The sequence below is a fragment of the Lissotriton helveticus genome, chromosome 6 (genome assembly GCF_964261635.1).
Source record: "Lissotriton helveticus chromosome 6, aLisHel1.1, whole genome shotgun sequence".
Lineage (NCBI taxonomy): Eukaryota > Metazoa > Chordata > Amphibia > Caudata > Salamandridae > Lissotriton > Lissotriton helveticus.
Window position 1 is genome coordinate 1051524708 of NC_136067.1, and position 22463 is coordinate 1051547170.

The 22463-nt window shown below is 44.5% G+C and overlaps 1 protein-coding gene and 1 pseudogene across 1 annotated transcript in view; both read right to left on the reverse strand.

Moving 5' to 3' along the window:
* LOC144761640 (alpha-tectorin-like) overlaps nucleotides 1-22463 on the reverse strand; it is a 317960-nt gene that overhangs the window by 65725 nt on the left and 229772 nt on the right. The gene's annotated exons all lie outside the window — the stretch shown is intronic.
* LOC144763249 (uncharacterized) lies at nucleotides 20423-22229 on the reverse strand (annotated as a pseudogene).

Genomic DNA, 22463 nt, shown 5'->3' on the forward strand with positions numbered 1-22463 from the left:
GCTGAGATGCCAAGATCCGGATGGCACCGAGGTGGTGTCTAGTAAGGTGCACTGGTGTGGTCATCCTACAATGCTGAAACTCGGCGTGGGGCACCCCATTAGTCTGTGAGATGGCGTCAGTAGCGGACCGATGTGCGAATAGGCCGAAGGCAGCACAACGCGCCAAGATCCGGATGTCACCGTGGTGGTTTCATAGTTGAGAGGCACTTCATCTGCAGTGGGGCGCCGAGATCCGGATGGCACCGAGGTGATGTCTAGCAAGTTGCTGTACTGGTGTGGTCATCCTACAATGCTGAAACTCGGCGTGGGGCGCCCCATTAGCCTGTGAGATGGCGTCAGTAGCGGATCGATGTGCGAATAGGTCGAAGGCAGCACAACGCGCCAAGATCCGGATGTCACCGTGGTGGTTTCATAGTTGAGAGGCACTTCATCTGCAGTGGGGCGCCGAGATCCGGATGGCACCGAGGTGATGTCTAGCAAGTTGCTGTACTGGTGTGGTCATCCTACAATGCTGAAACTCGGCGTGGGGCGCCCCATTAGCCTGTGAGATGGCGTCAGTAGCGGACCGATGTGCGAATAGGCCGAAGGCAGCACAACGCGCCAAGATCCGGATGTCACCGTGGTGGTTTCATAGTTGAGAGGCACTTCATCTGCAGTGGGGCGCCGAGATCCGGATGGCACCGAGGTGATGTCTAGCAAGTTGCTGTACTGGTGTGGTCATCCTACAATGCTGAAACTCGGCGTGGGGCACCCCATTAGCCTGTGAGATGGCGTCAGTAGCGGACCGATGTGCGAGTGGGGCCAAAGGCAGCGCAACAATATTTTCTGAAGAGAAGACACCAAAAGGCGCTGAGATTCCAAGATCCGGATGGCACCGAGGTGGTGTCTAGCAAGCTATGCAGTTGAGTTGTGTGCGCACTTGCGGCGAATAGGTCGAAGGCAGCATAACAATGTTTTCTGAATAGAAGACACCACAAGGCGTTGAGATTCGGTTACCACCGAGGTGATGTCTAGCAAGTTGCCGCACTGGTGTGGCCATCCTACAATACTGCTCCGAATAACGGCGTGGGGTGCCCGAAGGGGGGGGGGGGAGGCGGCGTGAACGGGCCTTCCTAGGTGGAGGCTCGTCTGCTGTAGTGGGGCGCCCCTTTACCGTTTCAGTTGCCATTCAGCTGAGTTTCGGCTGCTCTTGATGCTACAGCGACAGGCGGCTGCAACAGGACTCTCAAAATGGCGGCCTGTTCTTTGGATTTGGGCCTGGTCCACTAAAATGGCCCTGGGACACCTTAGAACTCGGACGCTCGATTTTTTTTTCCTTTCCTGTACATGTCCGGTACGTTACACGCTTCATCTGCCACGATGAACTCTCCAGAGGAACCGAAAAAAAATATAGTTATGGTAACTATACCATGCATCGTCATATGGAGAGGTGGCACCAATTAATTATAGTGCTGCATAAAAGAGAGATTTGGAGGAGAACCCCTGACCTGCTAGTACATTCATCAAAGAAGTGGCACTGACAGCATCAGAGGCAAGGGAAACGGTCCCAAATATTTAGAAGAACTTTGGAAAGATTAAAATGACATGTTTAGATTGTGGCAAATTAATTTCATGTGGACAGATGAGTGTTACTCTAATAAATACAGCATATGAACATCATCATAGTCGATGGTTGGTAGAGACATTTTGACTATATCCTGGACCTGCCCGTCCTCGCCCAAAATGGCGCCGGAATAAATGGGACTCGTAACTCCTTGTTGTGTACTGGTTGCAGAACCTTGAAATCACGAGATACGTATGCAGTTTTGAAGCACATGGCGGGCGGGGACGAGAATTGATTGAATATTTCGACATCCCTATTGATATTAAGTTCTGATGTGTTATTGATTACTGTACTATTGAAAGTTCGAATTAACGTCACCCATGGTACTTGCCCGCAAATGTATATCTAGATAATTTTATTGTAACTGGCCCTGTCGTATTTTAATTATAAAATGTACGTCCACCGATTCCGTAACTGTTAGACACCTTAGTTCTTGCAACCTAATGGCCCGCCCGTTACGTTCCTCTACAGTGTAAATGTCTACTCATCATATACGATTACAGTTTGCTCCGTGGCCGGCCCACGTGGTTATAGGCTCGTATTTGTATAATGAAATTTTCACAATAAAGGTTTTTAAAAGAAAACATGGTAGTAGTATATACATTGGTAAAGTTTTTAATAATAGTCACTGTTTTAGAATCATTAAAAGGCAAGTGAAATAAAGCAGACCAATTACATGAAGGGTAAAAGGTATAATACGAAGGAACGCAGTAAAGATAAATGGTCAAGGGCTGTTGTGTTTTCTATTCCTGCAACATAAAGTGATCGATAAGAATCTCATATTCAGGCGTATCGGCAACTAAGACAGCAGGTCGACCCTCTTTTGCTCAACGGCTCCGTCATGGGACGAAGAAACGCTCTTTTTCTCGAAAAAAGAATATATTTTACTTGCAGGACAGTTGTAAATTTTCCGGGAAAGTACATTAGCCTGGAACATTATAACATATATTTAAGAAAAAATAATGTTCGGAAGTAATAAAAAGCGTAATTTTTAGGTCATATGACCAAGCCTTTCATCATTAGAATAAGAAAAGTAAAATGAACCAATGAAAAGTTTTATTAACAAGTCACATGACTTGTTATGCTTACGTTACGCGCTGCGCGCCCCGGATGACTTCCGGATGCGCTAACGCGGCGCGTCATATGACGCATTACGCGACAACGCAGGTCCAGAATATAGTCAAAATGTGTCCACCAACCAGCGGTCGGAACACAACCCCTTTCAGCAGGCTAAATAGTTCTGTTAAATGACAACAGAAGGGACAGGCAACAAGAACCATCAGTCAAAGAGGGGAGGGCTAGTTCTTCTCTACCGGGTTATATTGGGGCGCTACCGGAACTGATCGAATTGGTAGTCTACAGTGTTTCTGGATGTTTCGGACTGAAGCTGGGGTTAGCATGAGAGCAGTACCATTTCGTAGCTCCGTCGTGGCCATTCCGCAACCAATCATGGCAGCCGCTCTTTATCGTTATTTTGGGCGGGGTGGGTGGCGGAGCCGAGCTGTTTTGCAGCCATCATTGTGTGGAGTTCAGTTCATTTCACTAGTTTTGTATTTGTCATGAGGGGTTGTTCCTAATGTTTCTATTTTAGCGAGGTCAAAAAGAGATCCCGTTAGTGGCCTACTGATTTTGCTCGATTCCTTTTCTTTTTTTTTTACACGATTTTTCGTTATCTGCAAAGACTAAACAGAGTATTGCGGCTCTGTGTTTGTTTGTAAATAGAGAATGAACCAAAGAGAACCAATTCTAAAACAGTAAATACTTGGATAACAATCAATCAAATGGAGAGAGAAGCAGGCACGACGTATTACAACGGGGGCAAAGGCCTGCGTTAACTACCCTTCACTATGTGCAAAGAGAGAGTACTCCTAATAGAAATGAGGGGGGGGGGCACCATTCAAAGCAGATCAGTGTGCATAAACACGAAAATGTTTTCACTTACCACGTACTTGACATTCGACAGCTTATGATATTTGCTATTAAAAAACCATTGAAATTCACTGAAAAAACCATAGGTTATAGACCATATATAGTTAGGAATTAGCATTTACAAAACCTTGAAAATTCACTGAAAAAACCATAGGTTATAGACCATATATAGTTAGGAATTAGCATTTAAAAAACCTTATTTTACTCACACAAAACCATTGAAATTCCATATATAGTTAGTTGCACTAACTATATATCGCGCACCTGCAATCCACTGCTGATGATGTCACATATTACATCATTCATGACATGGCCAGTGACATCACTGATGACATCACTGATGACATCTCAAATGACATCACTGATGACATCACTGATGACATCTCATTTGACATCAATGACCACATCACTGATGATATCATTCATGTGACAATACAATGCATCTCCTCACATTTTAATATAACCTCTGTTTCACCCAGTGTTAAATACAGAGTATAATTTTTGAAACCATTGACACACCAATACTAGTTACTACATATGTACTCACTGATTCCTACGTCTACACACACATTCACTCATTCACCCATACAATCATTCATACATACAATCACTCATCTTTACAACACTATCATATGCACTCATACACCTATACAGACACTCACACTCTGCCACTCTTCCATGGAGTTACTCACACACCTAGTCAGTCCTGTAAAGAATCAATCACACTTCCATTTTCTTGTCTATACAGTTAAACATAGAGCACCTTACATTTTCAAACATATACTAACACATACTTACTTTCTTATACAATCATTGATACAAGTACACATTGATCTGCACAGAGTCACACACCTCCCAGCCAGCCACACACACACTCAGTCTCCCATACAAATACTTGGACAATCAATCAATAACCCATATAGTTAATCATATAGCTACTGATCAACACATGCAGCAGTTTACAGAACAACAGACATAATGATGCACAAATTTAGACAGTTTAGTCACTAACCCATGCACTCAGTGAGACACATTTAATCACTCACTCATACATTCAGTCATGCACCTACTAAATCCTTCGTCCAGACAGTTATACATCTACTCATTCTTCAATATGTAAAACATATTTAAACTTTACAGAAACACACAGTCACTGGATGATGTCATCAGTGATGTCATCAGTGATGTCATTTGAGATGTCATCAGTGATGTCATCAGTGATGTCACTGACCATGTCATGAATGATGTAATATGTGACATCATCAACAGTGGATTGCAGGTGCGCGATATATAGTTAGTGCAACTAACTATATATGGAATTTCAATGGTTTTGTGTGAGTAAAATAAGGTTTTTTAAATGCTAATTCCTAACTATATATGGTCTATAACCTATGGTTTTTTCAGTGAATTTTCAAGGTTTTGTAAATGCTAATTCCTAACTATATATGGTCTATAACCTATGGTTTTTTCAGTGAATATATATATATATATATATATATATATATATATATATATATATATATATATATATATATATATATATATATATATGCATATCCTTTTAGTATTAAATATGCAAGCCTACTGTTTTTTTTAAAAATGTTTCATAATGTACCAATCAGGACTAGGGTCTCTGGCAAACATTTTTCCCAATGAAACAACCAGGTCTACAGGCTTTATTATTTGCTCCTCACCACAAATAATTCATGCTTCCTAAATAGAACATAAGCTCTCCCGCAAGACCATTATCAAGCATACAGTCATACAATTATAAATATGTAAAAAATTACAGTATGCAAAACAACATACAACCCATGTAAAAAAGGTTCGAGCAATGTAAATATTTTATCAGAGTAACTCAGAGGGGGTAACGAACACTAAACCCATGACCTTATTCAGTAACCTGTCAGATTCCATTTAGCAAATACCTGTCCATCTATTTTAACACAGTGTAATTACAAACTATCCTTTAAGGTCTTTTGGCTTTAACTTGGGCGTTTTACAATAAGTGAGTCAGACCTAGTGACTTTGTTACAACTCTTTATAATAAACAGATCAGAATTATGGTCTCTGTTATTAAATTCGCAAATTAACCAATCAGGCCTATAGCCTTTACCATTGGTTTGTCACAGTAACTATCTCAGGCCTATTGTATTAAGCGTGTTTCCACAAGGTAAGCATACAGTTATAAAATTAAAAGTATACACACAATTAAAGTTGGTAAAATACTGCCCAGGAACTCCTACGAGGCCCTACAAGGATGATCACAATGCAAATTTTCTGCATGAAGGATTTGTCATAGGGGGTAACCAATACCAAAACCTTTGTGCACAACAGTAATGTGTCAGATTCCATGTACGAAAATATCTATTGACAACTTATAACCAGGGCCACTGGAATTATGCGGTTGTGCGACCACGGAGATTTTCACATAATTATCGATTTTCCGCATTTGCCACATAATCCATCATCTGATGCATATTCTACAGATTTTAACAAAAAATAAATATTCCTAGCTCAAGCGGTTTAAAAGTTACTAAAAACGCAGCAACACGTGTTGCAGCACAGTGGTAGGCCCATTCCAAAGGTTTACTGGTCATCTTTATGTAGCTTATTGCTGTGTTTCGGTGTTAAACTACAACTAATGCCCAGCCAGTGTTAACAGGTTCTAAAATGACAAAATAATGAAGTAATTCTATCCCAAAATGTACTGCATAATGCTCAAAATTAATATTTTATTGCCGCATAATGAACTCAACCATGTCGCATACTTTGGCCCTCCCCTGCCGCATAATTCCAGTGGCCCTGCTCATAACTCAATCTTTTTGTCGTACATCTGTATAATATGCATATCAAACCTATAGTATCTGATGTAACTTTCCCAATGAAAAAATCAAGCCTATAGACTTTATAATTGGCTTCTCACCACAGCCATTTCAGGCCCACTGTATTAAGCATAAACTTACCTACAAGGCAATCATCAGGCCTAGAGTCATACATTTAAGCCCATGTACACAATTACAGTTGGCAAAACAACATGCATCCGTTTATAGAGGGCTTCACAAGAATAATCACAATGTAAATCTTCTACACCCAGGTTTTACCAGAAGGAGTAACCAATACCACAATCCTTGCCTCTTACAATCTGTGAGAATCCACGTACCAAGATACCTGTCTACAGACTTTAACACCAAGTGATAACAATCACGCCTTAGAAGCCAATTGGCATATGACCTCTCAAAAAGTTTTACCCCCTGTAGCTTGCCTAACCATGATGCAAACGACTATACAGATCCTCCAGTTTTGTAATATTAACGCTCTGGCGACCAACAAGGCCGTAAATAGAATCTGCTGCTGCCGTAAAGAGACATCTAAACGCTGTGATACTCCGAATAGAGTCCCGGAAGGGTCTGGGCATGGATCAATGTGGAGCTGTTGTCTTAGAAACCCGAAGGCCTGCTCCCAGATAGAACGAAGATGTGAACAGGTGAGAGACATATGAATCCAATCTTCTTTGGGAATGGGGCATTTAAAACAGCAAGCTGATGTTCCCGGGTACATCTTGAGAAGACGTTCCAGTGTATAATATGGCACCCTTTTGCTAAAGAAGGCCATTCTTTCGTAGTTAGCCGCGCAAATTGTTCTAGTTGTTTGAAACAAGGTTAAGGAGAGGGAAAGTGCAGTTCAGTGGAGTTTGTAATGAGGAGGAAGTGTGGTGCAGGCACACACATGCACACTGTGTTACACAAAAGCACACACACTCACATCCATCCATTCACAAGCATGCATACATATACCCATCCTTCACAAATTCACAAGCACACACTGATTCACAGTATGCACCTGCACATACACATACATTCAAGCATACACACGTGTTCGACACTCAAAAAGGACTTACCTGCTGCGATGGTGACATTGGGTGGAGGGAGGGAGAAGCAAAAGTCTCAGCGCTTCCTGGAAGCTTCGGGGAAGGAAGGGACTGCTGGTAGATCCTGCTGCCTCCTCTCATTGGCTGACCTTTTCATGGATCAGCCAATGAGAGAAGGACCTTTCCTACCTCAGCATGGAGTGGGATGGGGTCAGTGAGAGTTGCTGACCCCACACCACTCTGTAATGAGGTGTCACTTATTGACAGTCAACCTTGGACACTTCAAGGCTTAAAACTGAAGCGGCCAGGTCTGCTCTATGGTGAAGCGGCCCCTCATCAGGAAGGGGAGGCACTATAGGGGCTTTCTGGGCTGAGGAGGTCATTCCCGCAGGGCTGTGAAATCTTGTGATAAGAGTGACTGTCAGGATGACCTGTGCTCATTCTTCATGCTTTGTAAAAGGCTGGGGTCCCTCCACCCTTATTGATAGGCTGCTGCTAGTGCTGTTATCAATGTAGAGCAAGATAAGGCATGGTTTAGGCAAAAGAGGATAGGGAGATAATGTAAAACAGTGTTAGGCACACATGACATGGCATTTAGACACACAACTACTTCCCTGCTGGAACTGCAGATTTTGATGTCATCATTCAAGCAGGAAATCGTGCACGCAATGAAAAGCAAACGCATTTCCGTACACATTCTATTCCAAGAGGTACAACATATGGGAAGCATGCAACAGGTACAACAACATGGGCATTCAACATGGCCACCACTAGCACATCACACAAAGCACTGTAACTACAATGTCTACAAGGACGTCGCACAAAACGTATGACATGCAAGCAACATAGAAATCACCCACACCCCTTAAGGACCTTGAAGTGCCCATCAAAGAAATGCACAACTTCCTGCAAAGTAATTATATGATAATAACAAACACATCATATGGCACAAACTGACATGCTAGAGCACACTCATCAGTTAAGTACACCATGGCAAACACACGCCACATCAATAACGTACCCCGCGTCATTCCAACGCCTTATGTCAATCTTCCTTTCATGCTGGCAGGTACAGGGAGCATCAAACTGAAGTACGATGTGTGGTGCTGATCCTTCTATGCGATCACTTATAGCTCCATGATACGACACCTGTAGCCACGCCCCCAATCATGCATGCAATACCCAGATTTTGAACTGAACAGAGCAAAATATGTGGCTGTGCACTGTTTGCACATAGGGGAAAAAAAGCATCCTGGCTCATGCACAGACAGTCATGCGTATCTGGCTGTCGGTGTGCATTCGTTGAAGGGCCTAGTAGGCCATTCTTGTGGCATCCATGGAGTACGCAGTGGCAGAGAATGGAAAGTTCCTAGTGCCTCCAACTCCAGCATTAGACTCTCACTCCAGCCTCTCTGGCAGTGCTTAATAGGGGTTCTGTCTCTGTATGATGTAAAATTCTGTGTCAGTTAGCAGAGAAAGGCTAGGAGAGCATTGATTAATGTAGAAACCCAAACGGGCAGTGGAAATCAATCTTACGGGCCACCAATCCCACCGTGTGCCTGTGAGTGTGACTCAGGCACCACCAGCGCAGAAGCCATTCACTATCACTGAGGCTACCGTCACTCACAGACTGGCACCATTTCTTCAGCCAGAGTCTCCCTGAAGTCTCCCCAACAGGCAAGAAGTGTCACTGTGTGCTGATTCTTTTTTTTCAGAACAAATGTTATTGTTTTATTTGTGTTAAAGTAATGCAGAGAAGGCACTGCACTCTGATCACCAGAGGTGCAGTGTACAAGGAAATAATCGTCATCTTCAATCAGTACAATCAACATCCCCGAACTCCCTTCCCCCCACCTCCCGTCCCATTTTTTTCCTGCCCGGATCCCACCTCCAACCCCCCACAGTGTCAACATGGTCCAGTAGCCATTGCACTCCAGTACCAAAGTCCGTGCGTGTACCATTTCACCCCGGGTCCACAAGCACGTGTCCTGCATCAGCATCCTGACGTGCTGGCGGCTCCAGCCACAGCCCTCTATAGTCCGCCCATCTCTTCCAAATTTTAAAGTGCTTTTGGGGGCAGCCCCTGGCAACAAACACTGGGCGCTCCAGCCCCATACAGAAGTCCAATCCCCTCTTCCACACCTCTAGCAAGGGAGCCCTTGGGTCCTTCCAGGCTCGGGCGATATCTCGTTTGGCCACTGTAAGTCCCAGAAGTAGTAGGTGGCGTTTATAGATATTTCCTCCCACCTGTTCCATAACATGTAAGAGGCCTAAGTAGTAAGTCGGGATACCACTCATCAAAAATTCCTGGTCGCAAAAGTGACATGTCTGGTCGCAAAAGGCTGGTCGCAATTTTGACAGCTTTTGACATGTCTGGTCTTAAACTTCTGGTCTCATTTTTGACAGTTTAAGACCAGGACTGTTTAAGACCAGGGGTTGATCTGGCCTTAAACAGTCTGGTCTTAAACTTCTGGCCTTAAATTTAACAGCTAGGGGCTGCAAAAATGGACATGCCCAGGAGTGCTCAGGCCTGGTCTTAAACAGTCCTGGCCTTAAACTGCTGGTCTCAAACAAGTGACAGGTGGCCCGTGTGTTGACAAGGACCGTCAGGTGCCCCGGAAGGGGCGTATGAGTCACAGGGGGGCGGGTTGTTTTTTGGAGGTAGAGGCGTGGCAAAGCAGCCCTATGGCCATGTGTCCCTGTTGTGGTGTAGAGGTATACGCCTCTTTTAGGGGTGGTGATTTCTTTGAATACATATAAGCCTTTGTCAGGAGCCTGGGGTAGCAAGCAGCCGCTGGACAACGTGAAGGGTCACCATGGCAGAAAGGAAGAGCTACAAACCAGTTGAGAGAAAACATTGGTTTGGTGGCTCACAGATCCCCGTCAGTAGCTTTTACAGAACCAGACCTGCGGTAATGGAACATAATGCTCAACCAGGAGAACCTTCTGGCTGGGGGTTTGTTAAGCAATGGCCGATCCGGGTGGACCCGATTAAGCGTGACAGCAGCTCTAGCGAGTGTTCGAGTGACGGTTTGGCGTGTGAGCAAAGCATGCTCTTGGAGTTGGAGGATGAGGAAGAATCCATAGTTCCTCCTAATACACCCGTCTATGAAACCATGGATGTTCACATGACGAGTCCTCAGGAAGTAGGTGTGCAACAGCCTGGTACAAGCGTGGAAGATGAGGGCTCACCAATGGATATTACCGACTCTCAAGATGTCAGAGTAGCCGACGCGGGGTTTGAAAATGTGGAGGTGAGTTAAAATGTTAGGAGCAACTATTTTGCATAAGGATGTATTTTATTTCTTCAACTACCAAACGTTAATCTTACTTTTGGCCCCTCTAGAGAGCACCAGCTCCTAACACACCCATCTATGAAACCCCGGATGTTCACATGACGAGTCCTCAGGAAGTAGTTGTGCAACAGCCTGGTACAAGCGTGGAAGATGAAGGGTCCCCAATGGATATTACCGACTCTCAAGATTTCAGAGGCGCTGCAGAGGATGGTGAAAATGTGGTGGTAAGTCAAAAAAAAAAAAAAATGTTAGGAGTAGACCCCTTACATGAACGTTTGTTGTCTTTCTAACGCTAACGGGTTGTCAATATTTGTCTTTTGAACCTAGGATGAAACACCGAAAAGAACTGATGCCCAGGGGCAGACTGCAAAAGGTCGCAGCTTGAATCTGTCTTGTATATGCTGTGCAAACCAGACGGGGAGTTCCACAAATCTGGGGACACCTATGTCTAAGGAGTGTGAAGAGTGTTCTAAGAACGACGACTCTGAAAAACCAACGCCAGGGTTCACCAGAGTTGGGTTCACCACTGATGACATATCAAGTGTTAAAGGTTTCGCAGCTGTGGTTGTATACACATGCGTCAAAAGGGACTATTACAGCCTGTGTTTCGGCCATCGTATTAACGACCCTGAACAGGGGGCGCACGAGTGTCTATCCGGATCATACAGAGACCGTGTAATCCGGTACATATGTAGTATGCTAGACCCGTACAAGATGCATAAGCTGCTAAGGGTTGTGCACGGCCTGAGCGCTGAAAATAGTTTTGTCCATCCGAACATGCTGAAGATCATGATAGCGGCAGTCAAGGAGATACGCTATGCCAACGACCCCTACGCAAAACTAAGAAGCATGCCAGGCACAGGTGTGTGCTGTGACAAAAAGATGGCACAGAGACTTATAGAAAGGCGCCTGTGTAATCTGTATCTAAAAAACAGAAAAGTGGTATCCTTGGCACCACAAAGGCTGTTTTATAATAGATAAGGCCTGATGTATTGTGACCTTATAGCGTGCATTTAAAGTAATGTAGTAGAATGTTACACCCTCAAGATACCTTTATGTAAACCATACTTGCTATGTAATAATGTAAAATGTCTGTGATATGGTAATACTCATTCTTTTTTAATAAAATGTTCTTACACAAAACAAGCGTCTTTCATTTCCTGTACTGTAATGCCCGCTAACATGTCGGAGGGCCTGTTAAGAAAACTTTATTATGATACAAGAGGGGTTGGCAGCTTTGGAAGCGGCGCAGCTCTATATAGAAGGGCTGTGGCTGAAAAGGAGTCTGTAAGCAGAGAAGCTGTGAAGACATGGTTATCAGGAGAGGAGGCATATTCACTACATAAACCTGCCAGAAGACGTTTTAAGAGGCGACCCACAATCGTTAATGCGTGTATAGATTATCAGTGGCAAGCGGACATAATCAGCCTTCAAGATATAGCAAAACATAACGACGGTGTGTGTTATATATTAACAGTCATAGATGTGTTGTCCAAGTATGCGTATGCAGAGGCGATGCGTGATAAAAGTGGAGCTAGCGTCACAGACGCTTTTAAAGCCATCTTCGATAAGGGGCGTATTCCTCAAAAACTACAAACAGACGCAGGAAAAGAATTCTTAAACAAGTCATTTCAGAAATTATTAAAGCAGCATAATGTTCAACATTTTGTAACACACACGGAGGTAAAAGCAGCGGTTGTAGAAAGGTTTAACAGAACTTTAAAGTCTAAGATGTGGCGGTATTTTACGGCCAACAATACATACAGATACGTGGATGTTCTACAGGCTTTTATAGCTGTATATAATGCCAGTTATCATAGGACCATCAAAATGGCACCTGAAGAGGTAACAACTGATAATTCGTTAACTGCCTGGAGAAACGTGTATGGGTCTAACTTTGGTACAAAGGTGAAGAAGTCTGTTTTTAAAAATGGTGATCACGTCAGGATTTCAAAACTGAAAGGAGTCTTCACGAAGGGTTACCAACAGACCTTTAGTGATGAAATATTTATAGTGGAAAGTGTGGAGCTTAAGGAAGGGGTGTATATTTACAGGCTAAAGGACTACGATGGGGAAACGGTGTCAGGATCCTTTTACAAGGAAGAGTTACAAAAGGTGCCCGATGATCCAAACCGCGTGTATAGGGTTGAAAAGGTTCTGAAAAGGAAAGGTACCGGTGCTAAGAGCCAGGCATATGTCAAATGGCGCGGATGGCCTGAGAAATTTAACAGTTGGGTGTTGGCCAGCTCCCTGAAGGGTGTGTGAACTAAAAGCCGCTGCGACGATGGAGACTACACCCTTTTATATAACCTTACCATCCAACGCTTCTAAGGACATGTTCCCCAACAATCAGATTTCTAATTACACCGTCAAATTGGCTAAGGCTGTGGACCTGAAGGGGGACTGGGAGGTCGCCCTAACAGAAATACAATACCCTAGAACATGGAATACATTTACAGCGGCTGAAACCAAGTTTTACATCAAGAGGGACCAGGACCCCATGGGCATACACACATCCTTCCCACCAGGCTACTACCCACACGTAACAAGCATTATCGAAGCCATCAACAAATCCATAGCCAGTATAGAACCACATCCGAATATTCATCTGGCGCTAGATAATGTGAGAAGGAAGGTGTTTCTTAAATCCGTAAATCGAAACAACCTGTTTAACTGTTCAGGTAAATTAAGAAGGATTTTAGGGACAGTACAACATGTGAAAAGCCCCGTGGAACAAGATCACACGTGCCCCGATATTAATGGGGGGTTCTACACGCTCTATGTGTACAGCGATATTGTAGAGTCTCAGAGGATAGGTGATAGTTACTCGCCGTTGTTAAGGTGGGTGCATGTACAGGGTGATAATAATACCATGGTCAACATACAATTTAACAAACCCGACTACGTCGCAGTTTCTAAAAACCATTTTGACACTATTTCAATTATGATCTACGATGATCAGTCTGAGCCGGTGGCCTTTAAATACGGGAAAGTTATTGTCAAGCTTCATTTAAGGCCTAGACACGACAGAGGGTATTAAGCAGCCATCATGGTGGTTATGAAAACCTACGGAGATCCGTCTATGTACAGAGACTATTACAGAAGTCAAGCCGGTTATGGAGGACCACCGTACTTTCAAGGTTCACCTGTTATGTACGGGGCGGGATTAGGGGGATTCTTTAGGAGTCTGTTTAGAAGAGCTATGCCTTTCCTGAGAAGAGGCTATGAAATTGCAAAGCCTCATGTTAAGGCTGCTGCCACGAACATTGCCCAGGAGGTGGTGGGGTCTGTTACATCGGCGGTTGCAGAGCGCATGAACAAGCAACCTCAAGAAGGAGCTGGTTTGATGTATAAGCCACGCGCTAGTGTCAAAAGGAAACGGCGTGTTTCCAGACGCAGGGGTCCCCCAGCCCCCTATAAAAAAAGGAGGACCTCTTCAAAACGTCCTCAGAAAAGAAGAGCTCCAAGACGGAAGAGAGCTGCGAAGAAACGAACCGGCTCTAAAGTAAATATTTTTTAAAGACTTGTAAACACAGCCATGGCCTTCGTACATTGTGGATCTGGAGAGTGCGCCAAATCAGAGTTAGACTTGTTTAGTCTAAAACCTACGCAGACAAGCATCGAAAACAGCTTCTTCATGGAGGTGTCACCTTTAGCAGCATTGACACCTCTGGCACCTATAGAGTTTTATGTGTCAGGGGCCACGGATATGTATTTGGATCTCAACAACACTCTGCTGCATCTTATGTGTAAAATCGTAAAAGCGGATGGGTCCGACATTGCCGACGACGCTAAAGTGGCACCGATCGCTTACCCTCTAGCTACCATGTTTAATCAAGTGGACATCACCCTGGGCGACCGACTCATCACCCAGAACGATAACATGTACGCCTACAGAGCCTACATAGAAAGCATTCTAAATTACAGTAGCGAAGCCCTTGACACACAACTTTCAGCGGGTCTCTTTCACAGGGATACACACGGTCAGTTTGAAATCACAGCTCTGGATGGTGATAATAAGGGCTTTATAAAAAGAGCGGGGCATGCTGCAGCCAGCCGTACCTTTGACCTCCTGGGGCGCATACATTCGGACCTCTTCTTCCAAGATAAACTGCTCATCAACGGAATTGATCTTAAGATCAAGCTCAATCGCAACAAGGACTCATTCTGCCTCATCAACGGGGATGCTGAACAGTACAAGCTGAACATACTGTCTGCGAGTCTGTTTGTAAAGAGAGTGAAAGTGTCCCCGAGCGTCAGGTTAGCGCACGCCGAAGCTTTGCAAATATCCAACGCCAAGTACGCTGTGGAAAGAGTAGCTCTGAAGGTATTCAGCATCCCTGCAGGTACCCGCTTAACACAACAGCAGAATTTATTTCTGGGACAGCTACCAAAACTCATCATCATAGGGTTTGTGGACAATACAGCTTTTAGTGGCACCTATGGCTCAAACCCCTTCAATTTTAAACACTACAACATCAACTACGCAGCGCTGGTCCACGAGGGCAATGTGATTCCTGCAAAACCCTACACCCCCAGTTTTGAAGCAAGGCATTACATCAGGGAATATCAAGGACTGGTTTCGATAACAGGAAAGCATCAAAGGGACTGCGGTGTAGCCGTGTCAAGAGAAGGCTATGGCCGTGGATACACGCTGTTCGCATTCGACCTGACACCGGACATGGAAGATGGCGATCACTACAACCTGGTCAAAAATGGGAATCTAAAAGCTGAAATACGATTCGCAGCTCCACTACAGACTAATGTGAACATGGTCGTATTCTCTGTATTCGACAGCATCATTCAGATCAACCACGCAAGGCAGATTTTGTTTGACTATCTTTAAAAACATTGGTGAAATGGATACGGTGCAGATACGTGACTTCTTAAGCAGACATAAATACGCTAGGAAATACTTTTTGGGTGTTTTCCCTAGCGATGGGTTACCAGGCGAAATAGGGGCAGAAAGGCCCTGCACCCTAGTCTTTAACACAGACCCGCATGACCAGGCTGGGACACATTGGGCGGCCATGTTTATAGATGTTGATAAGGTTATAGTGTTTGACAGTACCGCAGAGTTCCCTGAGCACAGACTCTATACAACTCCTATATTCAAGTTTGTGAAAAAAGCTGCAGCTGTGGTGGAGTATAACAAACTAAGGGTGCAGGATTCCATGGCCATCACATGCGGGGAACATTGTATTTATTTTATCAGTAAAATGTCACAGGGTCTTTCGTTTAGAAATTTCTTAAATCTATATCCGGGGGATCTTGTTAACAATGACCGTATAGTTGCGAAATATGTAAAAGAAAACACCTGGGTGTCGGTCAGACCTGTGAAAACAGAATATGTACCTTGTCAAAACTGTAAGGGTTTATAACAGTTGTATGTCTAAAGTTGAACGTTTAAAATAAAAGACATTATATTTTTTTTTAAAAACATGCATTCAGACTCGTTATTTCAATATACATGCAACATGAAATGATTTTTTGAAAGACGACTGAGACGGTTTGTAAAGTTATAACAAGGTGTTTATTACAAATATTTAGTTGACAAAACTTTACTGCAGAAACCTAGGAATAAAAAATCACACACAATTAATCAAAAATCCAAGCGATGGGTGGCTGGGTCAATGTCTTTTTTTTTTTTCGAGATGTCGTCGGCTGGGTAGGGGTAGACCAAGTAGGAGATAGTCTAGGGCCTTCAGAACCTGTAGGCGATGGCAGTAGGGGACTCTTCAAATTGTCTAGCAGGCGCCGGTGTTCATTATTACCAACAAGCGTGGAGGGTATATTGAGTTCAGCAGCGGCCCTCAGAAACTGCTCCCAGCCTCTCGGTGCATTTTGAGGCGTTAGGATTTTGGGGTGGGTCAGACCTTTGACTAGATCGTACATATGCGACCCTGCAACAGGTTGGCCCTTGTAGAGAAACTCACCGCGTTCATTCCAAGAGGCTAGGTCTTTAGAAGCGGCTAGTTTACTCATCAGCATCTGCGCAGCACCTCTGTGCCTTTGACCTATATTTTTTAGGAGGTCTCCAGCAAAGGTATCTGAAGCTGTCGCCCCATCGGGAGGCGGTTGTAGGGGCTGAGGGTCGGGGGCCTGAGCAGCTGGTTGTTCAGAGTCTGGGGTATATAGAGTCAACTTGTTCTTCTCAGTATTCCACTGGGTGTAGTAATTTAAGAATTTTTTTAGAGTGTTGTTGTAAAGGTTAGCCTTGTCGTAGGGGTTTAGATCAGTCCTGCTCAAAATGTCCTTAATTTCAGTATCCAGGCGTAGAGTCTCATTTCTACGAATATCCCAGGCATTGTCCGTGGTGGACCCCAGCTGCTCCATTTGCTGCCTAGGAACCAGATACATTTTTGTGGCATGATCCATCACTGACCCGAGAGGAGGCTTGTAATTACAGGTATAGCTATGCCCAGCAAGTTACCTATAAAACCTCCAGACTGTTTCACCAGTTTCTTCTTTGTTATGAGTGAGCCCCTTTTATTACTGAGCTTCTTGATGAGCCCCTTCTTCTTCTTCAGAACCTGTAACTGACGCTTTGATATAGGGACGTTGCCTTTTAGGGTGTTTAGGGCTATTTCTGAAATGGCGGCCACTAAATCGTCAGAAGCGGTGCCCAGGATGGCCTTTCGGTGTTGGGGGCTGGCTGTAACAAGCATTTTCAGGAGAGCTAAATTGCGGCGTAGGTGTGTAGACATGGTCACCACTGAGCGTTATAAGGGCTGGCCTGTAAATGGTTCTAAAAGACTTCACCGCTGCTTTTTATAGGGCCTGGTCTTGGGCTTTGGTGTGTAAACTACAGGTAGCTCTGGGGGAAAAATATCGGCCCTTAGTCTATAGTCTTCTAGAGTTTCGTTTTTTAAGTCTACCAACAGGTACCCGTGGGGTTTTGATGTAGCGTCGTTAAAGGCCTCCATGAAGAAGTGTGTGTTTCCGGGGTACATCTGTTTAGCTATGACAGCTATTTGTTGTTTGTCCCGAGGGTTTTTAAATAAAACAAGGTATGAAGCGTTGAGAGCTATAGACCTACTGTTCTTGCCTTTGTAAAACAAGTTCTGCACAATGTAGCAGATGCTTAGATTGCGATGATGTGAATATTGAGTAAAAGCTCTCTCTAACTCTGGATGATCACCACCTTCACGCATCAGATCATCAACAATTATCATATTTACAAGGGTTGGTGGTAGTAGTTCATCATCGTTGAGGTTATTCGGTATACCCTCTATAAATTTGATATGTGGGAACCGACTGCCCAAGTCTGTATAAAGAGGCTGCCAGCATGAATAAAGCCACACAATGTTGTTAGGGGTTTGTGATAAAGCAGAGTTGGCATTTTCTAAGAGCTTTTTTATAAAGTAGCTTTTACCACAGTTTGAGGGTCCTGCTAGCACGCAGGAGAATGGATGCTGTAACCTGGTGTCCATGCTGTGGCGGCTGTCTCTCTAATGGGCCTAATAACCATAAGGCAGTGTTTTATAGTCGGTGGTCAGGACCCTTTTATCAAAAACAACTCGCAATGTTTTATGTAGAGGCTCGGTTGTGATTTCCCACTTCTTTTTGGATCTGACTATGCAGGGTTGGTTCACGACTATGGTTTTAGCATTCTCAGAATCGTCTGCTGTAACGTATTCGTGCACCAGATTCTTCAAGCTATCAAAATTGATTTTTAGGGTGTTGCTGACATTTAATGTTATCCCTTTGACCTTCATACACACCTTGTTCTTGTTGGTACGGTAGCTGTATGTTTTAGGCCCTGAGGAAGTATATTCTTTTATATACTCGTCCTTATCTAGCTCACTGGTTAGGTTACCCAGATAATCTCCTAGAGGAGGGTCTTCATCCCCCGGCTTGCTCAGAAAAATCACAGAATCTGTATCGTGATACAAGCAGCGATCCTGGAGCTTATCCATAACCCCGTAAAGCTCTAGACGAGCGTGGGCTGTCGTGAAGCAGGCTATGAAAATGTTTATGTTGTTACTCGATGTGGGGTACTCTTGGGCATATTTCCAACACAAAGCCGCGGTATCGTCATCGATAAACTCGCAGCTGGACACCTCGTAGCATGGGGCAAACAGGTACTTGAACAGTTCATCAGGATCTGATATTAAGGTAGTATTTGAAAGGTTTGTGCGCTGTGCAAATTTTCCCCATAAGGAGTTGAGACAGAGTTTGGCTAACTGTCGGCGTGCAGGATTGACCTCTATCAGATGGGATCGTAAACGGATACCCTCGTGAGCATAGTAGTCATCGATGTATTTCTGTTTTGCATCCTGACTAGTACACCATTCAGGATACCCTGAGGCCTCCTGCTTGTCTCTGAGAAACAAATTAATGTAGGGGGCAAAGAGTTGTGTTGTAGTGCTCTTAAAATGCCACACTTCGTGTACTCTACCTAGCCTGTACCCCTTCTCTAAGGCAGCTTGTACCTCGATGCTACACCAGGTCCCTGTGAGCATCCTTTGTTCCTCGGTGTGTGTGCAGCCGTCAACCTCTTTAAGCATCGCACAGGTTCGGCAGAGGGGGAACATTAGCTTGCCATCGACTCTGCATGGTAACACCGGGAAGTAAAGCTGCTTAGGAGGATATATTTCACATTTGATAAGCCCAAAGTATTCGTCTAGGGGCTTAAAATCTCTATAGATGATGGTGGGATGACCCACCGGGTACAACTTCATCTTGTTCACAAAAGGGTACAGACTGGTGAAATCATAGTAGTGTATTTTCTCACCCTCACCAACGGCCTTGTACAGTTGTATGGCATTTGTACGCCCCCCAAATAAGGCATCTCGGGGCTCCAAAGGTGTGGGTAAATCATGAGTCTTAAGAAAAGAGCAGAGGTCTGTGTCGGTTTTTAACATGTCTAACCACTCGTGCTCCCAAAGAACTCTCATAGCAAAGCCACTGTTTTCAACATACTGGGCCTTTGTCAGAGTACGTCTGTATAAGTGTTCAAATTTGGCACCCAGCATTTTGTTATATTCGTGGGGCTTGTAACACTTGGGGCAGCCGTGGTAAAAACAGCCGTTGAATTCAAAGGCTGTCGGCACACCCTTAATTACAGAGTACCCGTCCAGGTAATAGGGGCCCAGGCGGAATTCACCAGCCTGTAATGCATGTTGAATCTGGATGTCTTCCTTCTCAGAGACGTACATGAGCCACTGGATAGAGGGGGTTGAATAACGTTTCTGTTTACCGTTATAGAGGTCTGGCGGTACTAGAGCGATAGTTTCTGGCCTCAAAAACATGTGTTTGTAGATGGACATACACATGGATGCCAGAGTGACGTTTTGAAATGGGTCTATGTATTCGACCGCATGCTGTATTTCAGGGGTTTTGGATGTCGAGGCCTTGACTTTCTTAGTCAATGTCTTAGGTTTCAAGGCCTTGACTTCTTTAGTCATAGACACCACAACATCTCTGAAGAGGTTACAAGCTTGCCGGAGGATCATTACATCAGCCTGACAATAAGCTTTCAACTCTGTTTGAAAGTGAAACTCCTTTTCACGGTTTTCAGAGTACCACTCTAGAAAGCTCACTTTCTCATCAGGCATCATGTATTCAACCCCGTAGCTGTCAGGAGGCGGCATGGGTCCCACATAATTCTGGTTAGCCCAGGTGTTGAAAAAGTGTGGAAAATACCCTTTACACCCTGGGAACCCAAAGGCCTTTGGCAGCTTGCTCAATTTCATGGGTAGGAAATTCAGGGTGTCTATGAAGCGTATTTTTAAAGGACATACCGTCATCAGCATCAGTTTAGACCCCTGGGTTATGAGTTCCACCTGTATCTTTTCACGAATCATGTCTCGTAGAATAAAGAAGGAGTCATAGGCTTTCGAGTTGTGGGCGAGCATGGTATATCCTTGGAATTTGGCTTGAATGAAAGTGCTCAGGAAATCACCAACGCACGTTCGTCCCTCAAACTCCCAACTGTCGTCGGAAGTTAGATGGTGCGCGTAAATGTAGTTAGGCTGGTGTACCCCCGTCTCTTGTGTGCACTCTATATCAAACACTATATAGTCTTCGGTCTTGGTCTGAGATGGACCTTTAACCATATAACACTGATGGTTGGTACCGGCTTTGTAAGATACATGGCAACGGGGACATATCATACCTTTGCACTTGTGATTCACTGCCACATACCGCCCACACTCGCTACAGTCCTTTTTAGGGACGCAGCTGTAAGATTGCTCGTGTATGCTCAAACAGTTTTGCGAGCGACAAAACAACCTACAGGTGCCGCACCTCACCTTTAGGGTAGCGTCTTCTATGCAGCCGTCCCTCTGACACATCTTACAACACATTTCACACTGGTGGTATGTTTTATTGTTGTATATATGATCGCAGTGGGCGCACACATATTTGGCCCCCAGAAAACCTTTAAGGTTCAAGATACCGTAAAAATGATTTTCCATGTGGAGGACATATACGGTCTTGTTTCTCACAGGTTCCCCGGTTGTAAAGTACTTCCAGGAACCGCTGTGATAGAGAACTTTCACCGTCACGGCGAAATAGTTCTCAAAAAGACCTATATCACCAAAGCCAACCATTCGGTCAGGAGGTATTTCAAGAACCTCATGGGCTTCAGCAGCTCTAGACATGATGACAGCGTCAGGGGTCTTGCGAGTCATCAACAGACCCACGATGCTGGCCGCCAGACATGTATTGGCAGTGGCGTTGCTAAAGTTGAGCAGCCACCTCTGTTTCTTGCCAATTATTTTACTGTATAGTACGCTCTTTAAGGGTCTGGAAACACCCCCCTCACGCCCCCGTACAATGAGGGCTATGACTCTAAACGTGCCATAGGCGACTAGTTCAGCCTTACTCTGTAAAAGCCTTGAGAGGTTTTCTAAAAATTGCACAGCATCAAAAACATCTCGGGTCTTCCGCCTGGTGAACAACGGTGTGTCAAAACCCTGCCCCTGGAAGCGGAGTTGGAAAAAGTCATTAGGCCCCACATCGTGTAACAACCTTACTATGAGCTCCTGCACAGCCTGATGTATAGCCAGAACACCATGAGTGGTTGATGTTATTTGATGTAGGTTAACAAATCTAAACTCCTCATAGTGTTCTACGGCCCTAAACCTCTCTACATTGCGAGTGTAACTCCTAACACTCTCTAAAAACAAGGGCTCTGGGCCCTCATCAGTAGGAGTGTGATTTGTGGAGGTGTTCTCTGATGTGTCACTTTGGGAGGTCAGGGTGGTCCCTGTCTCAGGAGTCCTTGTAAACCTGCGGGTAGCGCATATTCTAGCCTTCTTGAGCTTATTTATTAAAACCCTGCGTTGCTTTGTACTATTAAGCCACTTTTGTTTTTTTTTACGGGCCCAGGCTTTTCTAGATACCAAGCCCCAGCCTATCTGAACAGGTAGGTCGCTGTCGTTGGATGTCTTGTTCATGGAGGCCCCCGCTACAGTTCCACCCCTGGGTCCTTCTGAATGTTGCGTTGTTTGGAGTTTTGCCATCCCCCCTACCCCCTTTAAATGGCCGACCCTAGGTATGTTAGACCCTGCCCCTATGTATTGTCGGCGGTGAAGTGCTGGTTTATATGCTTCAGGCGTTGATCTTGAAGCTGTGGTACCGTGGTTGAAGGGGTCTAGGGAAACAGGGGCGTCTTGTTTGAAGGGTTCTATGGAAACATTGGGGTCTTGTTTGAAGGTTTGTGGGGTACCAACTGGGCGTTGCTTGAGCAGTTTTAAGAAGCGTCCAGACTTTGTCACTAACCTCTGGACCGTACGGCTATATTTTGGGGGTCTCT